Genomic DNA, 11,164 nt, shown 5'->3' with positions numbered 1-11,164 from the left:
ACATTTTTCATGAGCTATGCCCCGATAAATATCCAGCAGCCTAATATCGCAAGGAAAATTTGACCAACAGAATTAAGGAGAGGTATATTTGTTTGTGTTGTTTAGGTGGTCGGATCGGGTAGGGTGGGTTGGATTAGGGTGTGTTTTAAAAAAATGGGACATTTAACATTATTTTGGGCCTTTTCAATTAAAGAAAAGGTACAATTGAAAAGTTTCTTAATAGCGAGGGTAAATTTGGCCTTAAAGTATGACAATAAGGGTAAATATGACCCTAAAATATTACGAAGGATATATTTAGTCAAGTTTTCAAAGTAGTGAGGTACATTTATGAAATATCCCGGATTTTGGCCTTTGAAAATTTCTTAAGCTTTGAGCTCACTGCCTGATTATGACTCACCTCATGAGTCGTATGGTGCCTTGAAGGATTAGGTAACCCTAGCTGTAAGGTATCCAGTAAATGATGTTTGATATTCTATCCTAGTTATGACTTAGGGAAATGAGTCATAAGGACACATGACGAGTCCTTAGGACGATCCTTAACCAAACAAGTAAGCTTGTGGCTTGATTCTACTCTGAGTATGAGTAACTCACTAAGAGCCATGAGGATATGTTACGAGTCATTATGTGAAATCATAGGATGTCCAGTGTCTAACCTATTTGGGTTCTGTATAGCTCACGATTAGACCTTACGAGTCGTAAGATCTTATTACGGGTGGGTTGGTGGAGTCGTAAGGTGGGCAGTGTATGGGGTCCTAGTCACTGTCTTGGTTACGACTTGTGGTCATGAGTCATAGGGTATGGGTACGAGTCAAGGGGTTGACTCGTAACCAAAGGCGGCTTTTTCCACTTTTAAGTTAATGTCATTATGGACATTTCCTCTTTTGGCAAAATAGAAATCCACGTCTTATAACTTTTTTAGGGCATCATTAGCTATCAAAAACACATCAAATAACTTTTCAAACACTCTCTAATCCTCGAGGTCAAGAACACTTAGGGTTTTTAAGAGATTAATCAATTGGGGCTTCTAAGGGTGATTTCTCTTCGTACTTTTTGGTGTTTGAGGCATGTTACTCTTCCCTCATTGTCAATTTTGTAAAAACATATGATTTAAAGTTTTGTTCATGAGATATTGATGTTTGGTTTTGAACTTTAGGTTGAGGGTTTTTAATATAAATTGTTTAAATACTTGTTCTATGATGTTTATGAAGTTATTGTGTTTACTTTGATAGTTAGTAAATGCATTGGGGTGCATGGGAATGGTGGATGGAAATAGAGGTACAAATGAATCCCCAAATCAAATTGTTTGGTATGGAAATTAGTAATAATCTCAACCCACTTGCATAATTGAATTTTGGTCTATACATTATTACTTGGATTGACTTATTTCTTGAAACTAATGCATGGTATAAACAGTTAAATGGTTAAGGATGATTTTGACCTTACGGGGTACACGAGAATCCACCAAGTGATTTTATTATGAAAACCTTGTGGGGTACATGAGAATCCCTCTAGTGACTTTAATAATGGATACTGCGAGGTACATAGGAATCCCCTAAGTGTTGGTTAATGACATTTCTTGCAAGATATAGTCGGTATGACGATACCACCTAATAATTCCTTAATAATTGACTCCTGAAATTAGTGGTTGGGTAATGTATCATATAGGATGAGGGGTACTAGGGAATCCCAGGCTATGTATGATATCTCTGGTTTGTGCGACTAACACATACTGCGGCCCATTCAGGGAATAATACTGGACCCATATAGCCCATGGTTGGACTTACAATGGTAAAGCTACACAATCGAGGTTAAATATTTTAAAGTTCATGCTAAACCTTGTTCCCTATCCAAGCATAGTACATATATATATATATATATATTTGCATATGTTTATATGTATTAGTTTGTCTTGGTTTTGGATTGATGGCATTACTATATCCTTGTCCCTAAGTTACATGCTAGCGTTCACCTCGATAACCATTTTCAAATATTGTATCCCCATTTAATGCGAAACCTGCCATACTCTCACTCCTCTTGCTCAGTGATGTGGTGATTCGGGGATAACTTTTGAGTCAGACTAAAGTGGTGAGCCTCCTTACTCCGAAAGACTCCATTTCATGCTATAAATTTCTTTATGTCCTTATATTCCTTTTGATATTGGTTTGGCTATGGCCGGGGAAATGTCCCGACTGGATATTCTTTGGTTTTGATTAGAGGCTTTGTCAGAATACTATAGGTATGGGCGGTGGCGATATTAGTTTCGATATTGGTATTGGTATTGGCATTAGTGTTGGTTGGTTATTTGGTTGTGGATGGTTAGTTTTGGTCATAAACTTAGTATAATGTCTTTAATTTGATATTCTCTTATATTATTATATATTTAAAATTCATTTGACATGGGGTATAAAGTAGTCATATAGTTAAGGTAGTGGGGGTGGTCTACGGTCCTGGTTGGACTTGAGATACCCGATGTGGCCAGGCCATGGTTTGAGTCATGTTAGGATAGTATCAGAGCGCTAGGTTCATGGTCAATTGGGTATGCATAAAGGCATCTCAAGTAAAGTCTCTTTTATGGGTGTGTAGCGCACCACACTTATAAGGAAGGGGCTATGAGACATTTAGAAATATTTTTCTTTTGTGTGTTCTGTTTTTTGGCTGTAGAATCTAAGGTCCTAAAATCTTCTCTAATTATCATTTGCTCGCTTTTCAGATCATGCCTCCCAGATGATCTGAAGCTCTTAAAAACTCCCTTGTCCTAGTTGAGGACACCGTTGATGGGACTTTCCCTGCTTATGGGGTCCAAACCTGGTCTAAGGATCCAATTCCTGATTGCCCTTCTAAAGTTCCACCAGTCCTCTCTAGTACTTCTCAAGCTCCTTAGTCTGATATGAAAAATGCAAAATTCCATCAGTCTATTCATATGTTGGTTCTTTTCGTAGCTTCTTAGACTGGGTGTGGTGCTTCTTTTACTCTATTTTCTGAGGCCACAATGGTCATCCAATTTCTGAGGTTAAGTCCTTCAAACTTTACTGGTGTTAAGGTTGAGGAGATCCCTAAAATTTCCTTGATGAAATGGAAAAAATCTTTCATGTGATGCATGCGACTAATGTGAAGGGTGTGGAGTTCACTACCTTCCAACTAAAAGATAAGACATATCAGTGGTACATTGAATGGTACCAGTTAAGGGGTGATGATGCTGATTAAGCCCTGTGGGATGATTTTTCTAGTGCTTTCCTAGACTGCTTCTTTCTTTAAGAGCTAAAGAAGGCGAAGGCAGAAGAGTTTGTTATCCTGAAGCAAGGCAAAATGTCAGTCATGGAGTATGCCTTGAAGTTTCACCAGTTATCTCGGTATACTCTGGAGTTAATGTCTAGCATGGGGACTAGAATGAGAAAGTTTGTTTTGGGGTTCTCCCAAGACTTGATTTTAGAGAGTAAGGCTATCTTGTTAAATAAGGACATGAATATCTCCAGGTTAATCGTGTACATACAGCAGGTGAAGGAAGAGAAGAAGACAAAGATAGGAGAGAGGCAAAGTAAAAAGTCTAGATTTTCTGATCAAGGTAGAGGTCAACAACAGAGTAGCAGGGATGGTGAAAAGTGGGTCCAATAGGAAGTAAGGCAATTCTGGGTGCTACTCGATGACTAGTGCTCTTTACCCAAAGCCGTCTGGTGATAGACGTTTTTACGGTTGTGATGGTTCTAGGGAACAAGGTGCCCAACTCAGGCTAGTGAGGCCCAATCAACTCCATCATATCTACCTGTATTTTTTGTGGTTGGTTGCATCGAGGTTTCTGTGATGAGGGAAGCATCAAGTACTTCAACTATAGTCAGCTAGGGCATATGCTTAGAAACTTTCTTGTGGGTAAGGTTACTTCTGGGGAAAACAAGATTCCTGTTGCCTCTTCATTAGCTCCGATATTAAAAAATGTCCCATCTGGCTCTAACACTAGTTAGAATCATTTTTATGCTCTCACTATCCATTAAGAGTTTGCGGTATCACCTGATGTCATTACTGGTATGTTGAAACTCTTTTCCCATAATATGTAATGTTAACTTGATTTGGGGTTCACTCATTCTTATGTGACCCCATTTGTGGCTGTACATTTTGGTTTAGGTTTGGAGTGTATTTCGAACCCTTTTTTTATTTCTACCTCGATGGGTGACTCTATGGTTGCTAGAAGAGTCTATAGGGATTGTGTGGTATCATTAGGAGGGAGAGAGACTTTTATGGATCTGGTACAGTTAGACATGGTAGATTTTAATGTCATATTGGGGATCGATTGGTTGTACTCGTGCTATGTTTCTTTAGACTGTTAAACCCATAAGGTCATCTTTAATAATGAGATGGTTATTGAGTGGGAAAGCATTTTTCTAGTGCTTAAGAGAAGGTTTATATCCTATCTTAGAACTCAGAGATTAATCTCCAAGGTGTGTCTTTATCATTTGGTCCAGGTTAAAGATTCTAATTCGGAGAGTCCTTCTTTACATTCTGTTTTGGTGGTGAATGAATTTCCTGAGGTCTTCCCTGATGACCTTCTTGGTGTCCCTCCCAATAGGGAGATTGATTTTGGGATTAATCCTGTTCCGGACACTCGTCCTATCTCTATTCCCCCATATAGAATGGCTCCAGCTGAGTCAAAGGAGCAACTAAAGGATCTTTTAGGCAAGGGTTTTATCCATCTAAGTGTGTCCCCTTGGGATGCACCTGTTTTATTCGCACGCAAGAAGGATGGTTTTTTTCGGAGGTGTATGATTATAAGTACCCTCTTCCAAGGATAGATGATTTTTTTATCAGCTTCAAAGTGCTAAGTTTTTCTCAACTATCGATCTTTGCTCCGGGTATCATCAATTAAAGATTAGGGAGGCGGATGTCCCTAAGACTGCCTTCTATACCTGATATAGGCATTTCGAGATCTTATTTATATCTTTTGGTTTGACTAATGCCTCAGCGACATTCATGAATTTGATGAATAGGGTCTTTCTCAGTTTCTGGATTTGTTCATCATTATATTCATAGATGATATTCTAGTGTACTCTAAGAGTAAGGTGGATCATGCCAATCACCTTTGCATTGTATTGCCGACTCTGAAAGATTAATAGTTGTACGCCAAATTTTTTAAATGTGAATTCTAGCTGAACGTTGTTATTTTTTTGGGTCATGTGATTTCTAGTGAAGGGATCATGGTGGACACGCATAAAGTTGCAGTGGTTGAGAAGTGGCCTAGGCCTACGACTCCAATTGATATTTGGAGCTTCTTACGTTTAGCTGGTTACTATAAGAGGTTGTCAAATGTTTCTCAACTATAGCTGCCCCGTTGACTAATTTGACCCAAAAAAGGTGAAGTTCTTGTGGTCTGATACTTGTGAGGGTAGTTTTGAGAAGCTGAAAGATAAGTTGACTTCAGCTCCAGTTTTGACCTTACCCGAGGGTAGTAATGGATTCGTGGTATATTACGATGCATTTTATGTAGGACTTGGTTGTGTGTTGATGCAACACGACAGGGTAGTGGACTATGCTTCAAGGAAATTGAAGGTGCATAAGAAGAATTACCCAACTTATGACCTAGAGTTGTTATGAAATACCCCAAACTTGGACCCTTGCAAAATTGCCTGAGTCTTAAAACTTTCTGTGCGTCATACAACTTACATCATACTACTCGTATGATGTGTCTATGAGTTGAGGACCCCAGTCATATGTTGGTCAGTGTCACATTGGCCAAGTTCCATTCTTGGCACGAAAAGGCATCATACAAGTCGTATGTACATCATAAGAGAAGTATAGTGCCAAACCATATATTGTCTGGTGTCTAGCCTTGACATTCTGCTTTGGGTACGATTTAAGGGTACTAGTCGTATGGAAGGGTACAATTTAGGCTAATAATTCGTAAGTTATACAAAATGTGATGTCCAATATTTTGATCAACATACGAGTGGAGGATACCACTTTTATGATGTGGGTACGACTATAGAGGCCAAACCGTACCCTCCTGCGAGTCTTTTACAACTTTTAATCTTAGGGTATTTTAGACATTTCCCACCCTAATCCCTTAATATCCCACATCTTATAACACTATTTGATCCCTCATTACTCACTTGGGAAGATCAAAACACTCTCATAAATAATCTAAAAACCTCTCAAGGAGATTGGGTTAGGGTTTCATCAAGGTGGTCACCTCGAGGCTTAAAGATCAAAATCTCTTCCTTAGTCTTTGTAATTCAGGCATGTGACTCTTTCTTCATTGTTAGTTCATAAAAAATATGTGTTTTAAACATTGTTCTTGAATCATAAATGATGGTTTTAAAATCCATGGTTGAAGGTTTTAATGCATATTGTTGAGTATTGTTCTCTCATGTATTAACTTGTGTTTATGTATGATTTAATAATGTTTTTGCACATGTGGGTGCTTGGAAATTGTGATTTAAACAAAGGGTTATGATTAACCCTAACTTGGTGGTTTTTGACTTGAATAATGGCTTGGTAATGGAATGCCCTCAACTTGTTTGTGAAAATGTCCATGAGAAGGATCTTGTCATATGATGAATTATATTTTAAACTAATGATTGGTATAAGAATGCTAATGAGAGATGAATTATTTTATGAAGGTCTTGGTGACGACAAATTGAATTGAATTGTGATTTGAACTAAGGCATTGTCTTAATAATGTAAATGGTTGGAAAATGGTTTTATAAAGACTTTGTGGGTCACAAATGGTTTTGAATTGTAACTTGGTTGTTTAATTATCTAAATGGGTTTGAGTCCCTAAATGTTGAATCAAATTGAGGTCTTTGTATAGACTATGGGTTTGAGTCTCGAATGTTGAATGATAATGGTTATGGCATGTTGTATATTTGCAAGTGGGGTTGGTATGATGATACCAATGGGATGCCTTTGGTAAGTAAGTAGACTAATGGTTATGTGTATGTGTAAATGATGTTTTAAATTGGGCTTTAAAGAAGGATGTGTAGTCGGGCCATGAAAGTGGAGTTCGAAGGACTAACACTGGAAATTGCGCTAGCTGATGCGGGTGTCTATAAGACTGGGAGGTTCCAGTCTCCCGAATGGATATATGAATGGGAGGTTTGAGTGCCCCACATTATATATATTGGTGCTACGCCACTTTGATTATGATGGAAGGTTCAATTCCCGTATAATGGCATATATGGATATGGATATTCTCTGGTTTATGTAGATACATGCACTGGGGCTCTTCCAGCTAAGGAAGAGCTGGGCTCATATAGCCCATGGGTGCCTTGTTATATGACGGTTATGCTACACAGCCCAATTTACCTTTTTTTAAAGTTCATGCTAAGCCTTGTTTCCTTTTCTTGGCACTACATATATACATATATATATGTATACATATGATTGCACATAAGATTTTTACTTGATTTTACATAATGGCATTATCTTATCCTTATCCTTGAGTTACATGCAAGCATTCCAAACACTAACCATCTTCAAATGTTGTATCTCACGTGATACAGGGACCAGAGCTTCTTCTTCTTTTCTTGTGCAATGACTAGGTGTTCGAGTGGCTCATGAGCTGACATTGAACTAGGTGTTCGAGTGGCTCATGAGTTGACATTGAACTAGGTGTTCGAGTGGTTCATGAGTTGACATAAAAGTGGTGAGCTTCCATAGTTTGAAAGTTATTTATTTCATAGTCTTTTTACCCTATGTTATAGACTTTGTTAGACATGGATTTTGGCTATTGTCGGGGGCATGTCCCGAAGGTTTATTGACTTTGGATTATAGAGGATTTGTGGATTACTGTGGACTTGGGTGTATTGGTTTTGTATGTTGTAGTGATGAATTGTTAAACATTTCTTGAGGTATTATTAGCCTTAGTTTGCTCAATTTTGTTATATGATTGGGATTTATCTGACACTTGTGGTTAATATATTGGTTAGGTTAGGTGGATGGGGTGATCTCGAGTCCATATGGAACTTAAGATAACTGTTATGGCTAGGCCCTGGTTTGAGTTATGACAAAGTTGGTATCAGAGTCAGGTTCATGGTCAATTGGGTGTCTACAAAGCCGTGTCAAGTAGAGTCTCTTTTATTTGTGTGTAGCACGCCACACTTAAAAGAAAAAGGCTATGAGACATTTAGGAATATTTCTCTTTCTTGTTGTCTTATTTTCGAGCTATAGAGTCTAAGGTCTTGGATTCTTCTGATTTTTGTTTGCTCATCGTTCAGATCATACCTCCAAGAAGATCTAATGTTCATGCAAATGCAGCTACCGCGATTGCAGTGGCTCGGGTTCCATGATCGTGGTAACTGAGGTCATTTTTTGTCCTTTGTTTTCTCCTATTCAGTCCACTGCATAGAAATTCCACACCAGCCTCATTCACACCCCATAGTTCCATAAATGCATCGATTAATCAGTAACAAAATTAAAATCTACTCTATTAAATAATAAACAAAGGATACGGGCCACTTTCATGGAATTTTTGGGTTGCCTCCCACTTAGCGCCTTATTTATCGGTGTGGTACCACGTCCTTCATCTTTTCAAGTTAGATCCTTAATGGACCCATCATTCACCCCCATGTCCTTAACATCAATGACAGATACTACTTGTAACTCCATGGGTTGTTTATTTATTTTGCATACTCAAAAGAATACTTCATCATCATTGACCCAAAATCTCATTTCTCCTTGCTCCATATCCATGGTGGATCTTCTAGTTGCAAGGAAAGGTCGGCCAAAGATAATAGAGACCTCTTGGTCAATTTCACAATCAAGTACCAAGAAATCCACCAAAAGAATAAAGTGGTCCACCTTTACTAAAACATCAAACAAGACCCAAACCGATCTTTTGATAGACCGGTCTTCCATCAATAGACTCATTGTTGTTGTAGTAAGAGTGCCCAACCCAAGTTTCCAATAGATTGCATAGGGCATGAGATTGATTCTTGCACCAAGGTCACATAAGGCTTTTTAAAATTGTGTGACCCTATGGTGCAAGGGATTGTAAAGGCCCCAGGATCCTCTTTTTTTCTCCGTTATAGTGCTAGTCATGATAGAGCTATACCCACGAGTAATTTATATGGCTACACCATCAACAAGAATCTTTTTGGACATCAACTTTTTCATAAGCTTAGCTTTCCCCGGGCTCTCTTGAGTTGCCTTTAGCAATGGGATATTAATTAATAGATTGCTAAGCTTAGCAAGGAATATTTTGAATTTAGAATTATCCTCTTTCTTTCTTTTTAAGTCTTTGAGGGAATGGGGGGGGGGGGGGGGGGGGGGAACCTTCATGGTAGGCATTGGATCACTTTGCACTTCATCATTATTAACTACCTTTGGGTCTTTCTCTTCATCATCCACTTCTTCATTTAACACCGGTTTTTGTTATTCCCTTTTTGAGACTTCAGAGCCTCCTCATTCAAATTATTCAAATTCTTTTTCTTCATATTTGTATGTTTAACATTAGTCTCTTTTTCAACATCTACCATAAGATCATCGAGGGTCTTACCACTCCTAGTGACAATAGCAAACACTGGGCATTATTTTTTTGGATTCACAACGGTGTCACTAGGAAGACCTCCTTTTTATCTAGCATTAATTTAAGTGGAGATTTTCCCAATTTAAGTCTCCAATTGACTGATCGAGGTAGAGTGTGATACCACAGTTTGGTTGATTTACAAAAATTCTCCTTTCAATTCATGATCTATTTTGTTTGTTCCCTCCACCCTCATCAAATTCCTTGCTAATACATCTTCGGTCTTGGATATTTTAGGATCAATGGAGTTGGATTCTTTACCCTTTGATCAATCATGGAGAGGCATAGATCGGTCATATTCTCTTTCCTAGTCTCTCCGATCATTATCTCTATCACGATCATGCTAATCCCGCTCTCTTTCACAATCCGTCTAACCTTGGTTCCTACCTATCCTTTGATAGGCCGGGCGAGAACACACCGGATAGTTAGCCATATATCGAACCTCCTCATCAAGCTTCTTGGGATCTTTTTCATCATAGACCTTAGATTCCATGGCATTCACCATTTTTATGGGCGTACTCATCACATGTTTCATTAGCGACTCCACTTGCATCATCATTTTTTCAATGTTCTCCTCCCTCTCTTCATCTCTTTTTCTTTTCTCTTTATCTACATAGGAGGTGGTAGGAGACCCTTTAGCAACCTTGGTATCTTGAGTTTTCCATCTCTAATTTTTCTTGTGACTTTCTCAAGAAAGTTTGTAACCCATTATAAGACAAATTTACAAGTGAGCCCCCCACAGCATTATCCACCACGGTTTTTTTAGTTGATCCAAAGCCCGGTAGAAGATTTGGAGAAACACCTTCTCTGGGACCTCATGGTTAGGACATTGGATGAGCTTACTATTAAACCTGTCCCATACCTTGTATATAGGCTCTCCATTCAATTGATGAAAGTTTGTGATTTCATCATGCAATTGTAGCATTTTAGATGGTGGGAAGTATCGGTCTAAAAATCAATAGTAATCCAATATCCAACTTCAATTGCAACCAAAACTAATTGAAAAATTAACCATACTAAATTTCCCCAATTTGGTAGGGTTTACAAAGTCTCCAATTTCAATTTCAAAGTTGGTGAATTCCAAATGGGAAAGGGTTTTAGCCTTTTAAAGGATTCGGGTCAGCTGCATAAATTTATAAAATTGCCCCTGAGCATAAACCCGCATTGTCGTGATTGCTGCACTTGCTCGTAATTATGAATACCGCGATAACCTTTAATCACTGCGATTACTGGCTTTGACCTAGATTGAGTAGCTATGATCACGGCCCTCAGACCGCGATCACGGTAACTAAGACCATTTCCTGCTCAGGGTCTCCATCTGCACTTCTTTTCTCTTTTTGATCCCTTTTAACCTCAATTCCACATCTTTCTTTTCCATCACCTATATACCTGCAAAGTGTGAAAATTAGTTCATTCAACTAATAAAGTTGTCTCATTCATACCTTTAAATCATAGTAGTGTGCACAACTTTTGGATGTAAATGAGTGGTAAATTCACCACTCATCACACTTCTAATGATTTTCACGAATATGGATCGAAACGCCACAATGACCCTATAATGATAAAAAAGATTCAAGAAGATTATGATTTAAGAACTGAGAATAAGCAGGGAATAAACATAATGACCCCCAAAATCAGGTAAAATCCATGGATATT

The 11,164-nt window shown here is 38.3% G+C and overlaps 1 non-coding gene across 1 annotated transcript; it reads left to right on the top strand.

Moving 5' to 3' along the window:
- Positions 1-10,320: 10,320 nt before the first annotated feature.
- On the top strand, positions 10,321-10,426 carry LOC124899849. Its single transcript, XR_007057412.1, has one exon. It is a non-coding gene; the product is annotated as a small nucleolar RNA R71 (small nucleolar RNA).
- The last annotated feature ends 738 nt before the right edge of the window (positions 10,427-11,164 follow it).

This window comes from Capsicum annuum, chromosome 6, assembly GCF_002878395.1.
Source record: "Capsicum annuum cultivar UCD-10X-F1 chromosome 6, UCD10Xv1.1, whole genome shotgun sequence".
NCBI lineage: Eukaryota > Viridiplantae > Streptophyta > Magnoliopsida > Solanales > Solanaceae > Capsicum > Capsicum annuum.
This window is presented reverse-complemented; position numbering and strand designations above follow the sequence as displayed.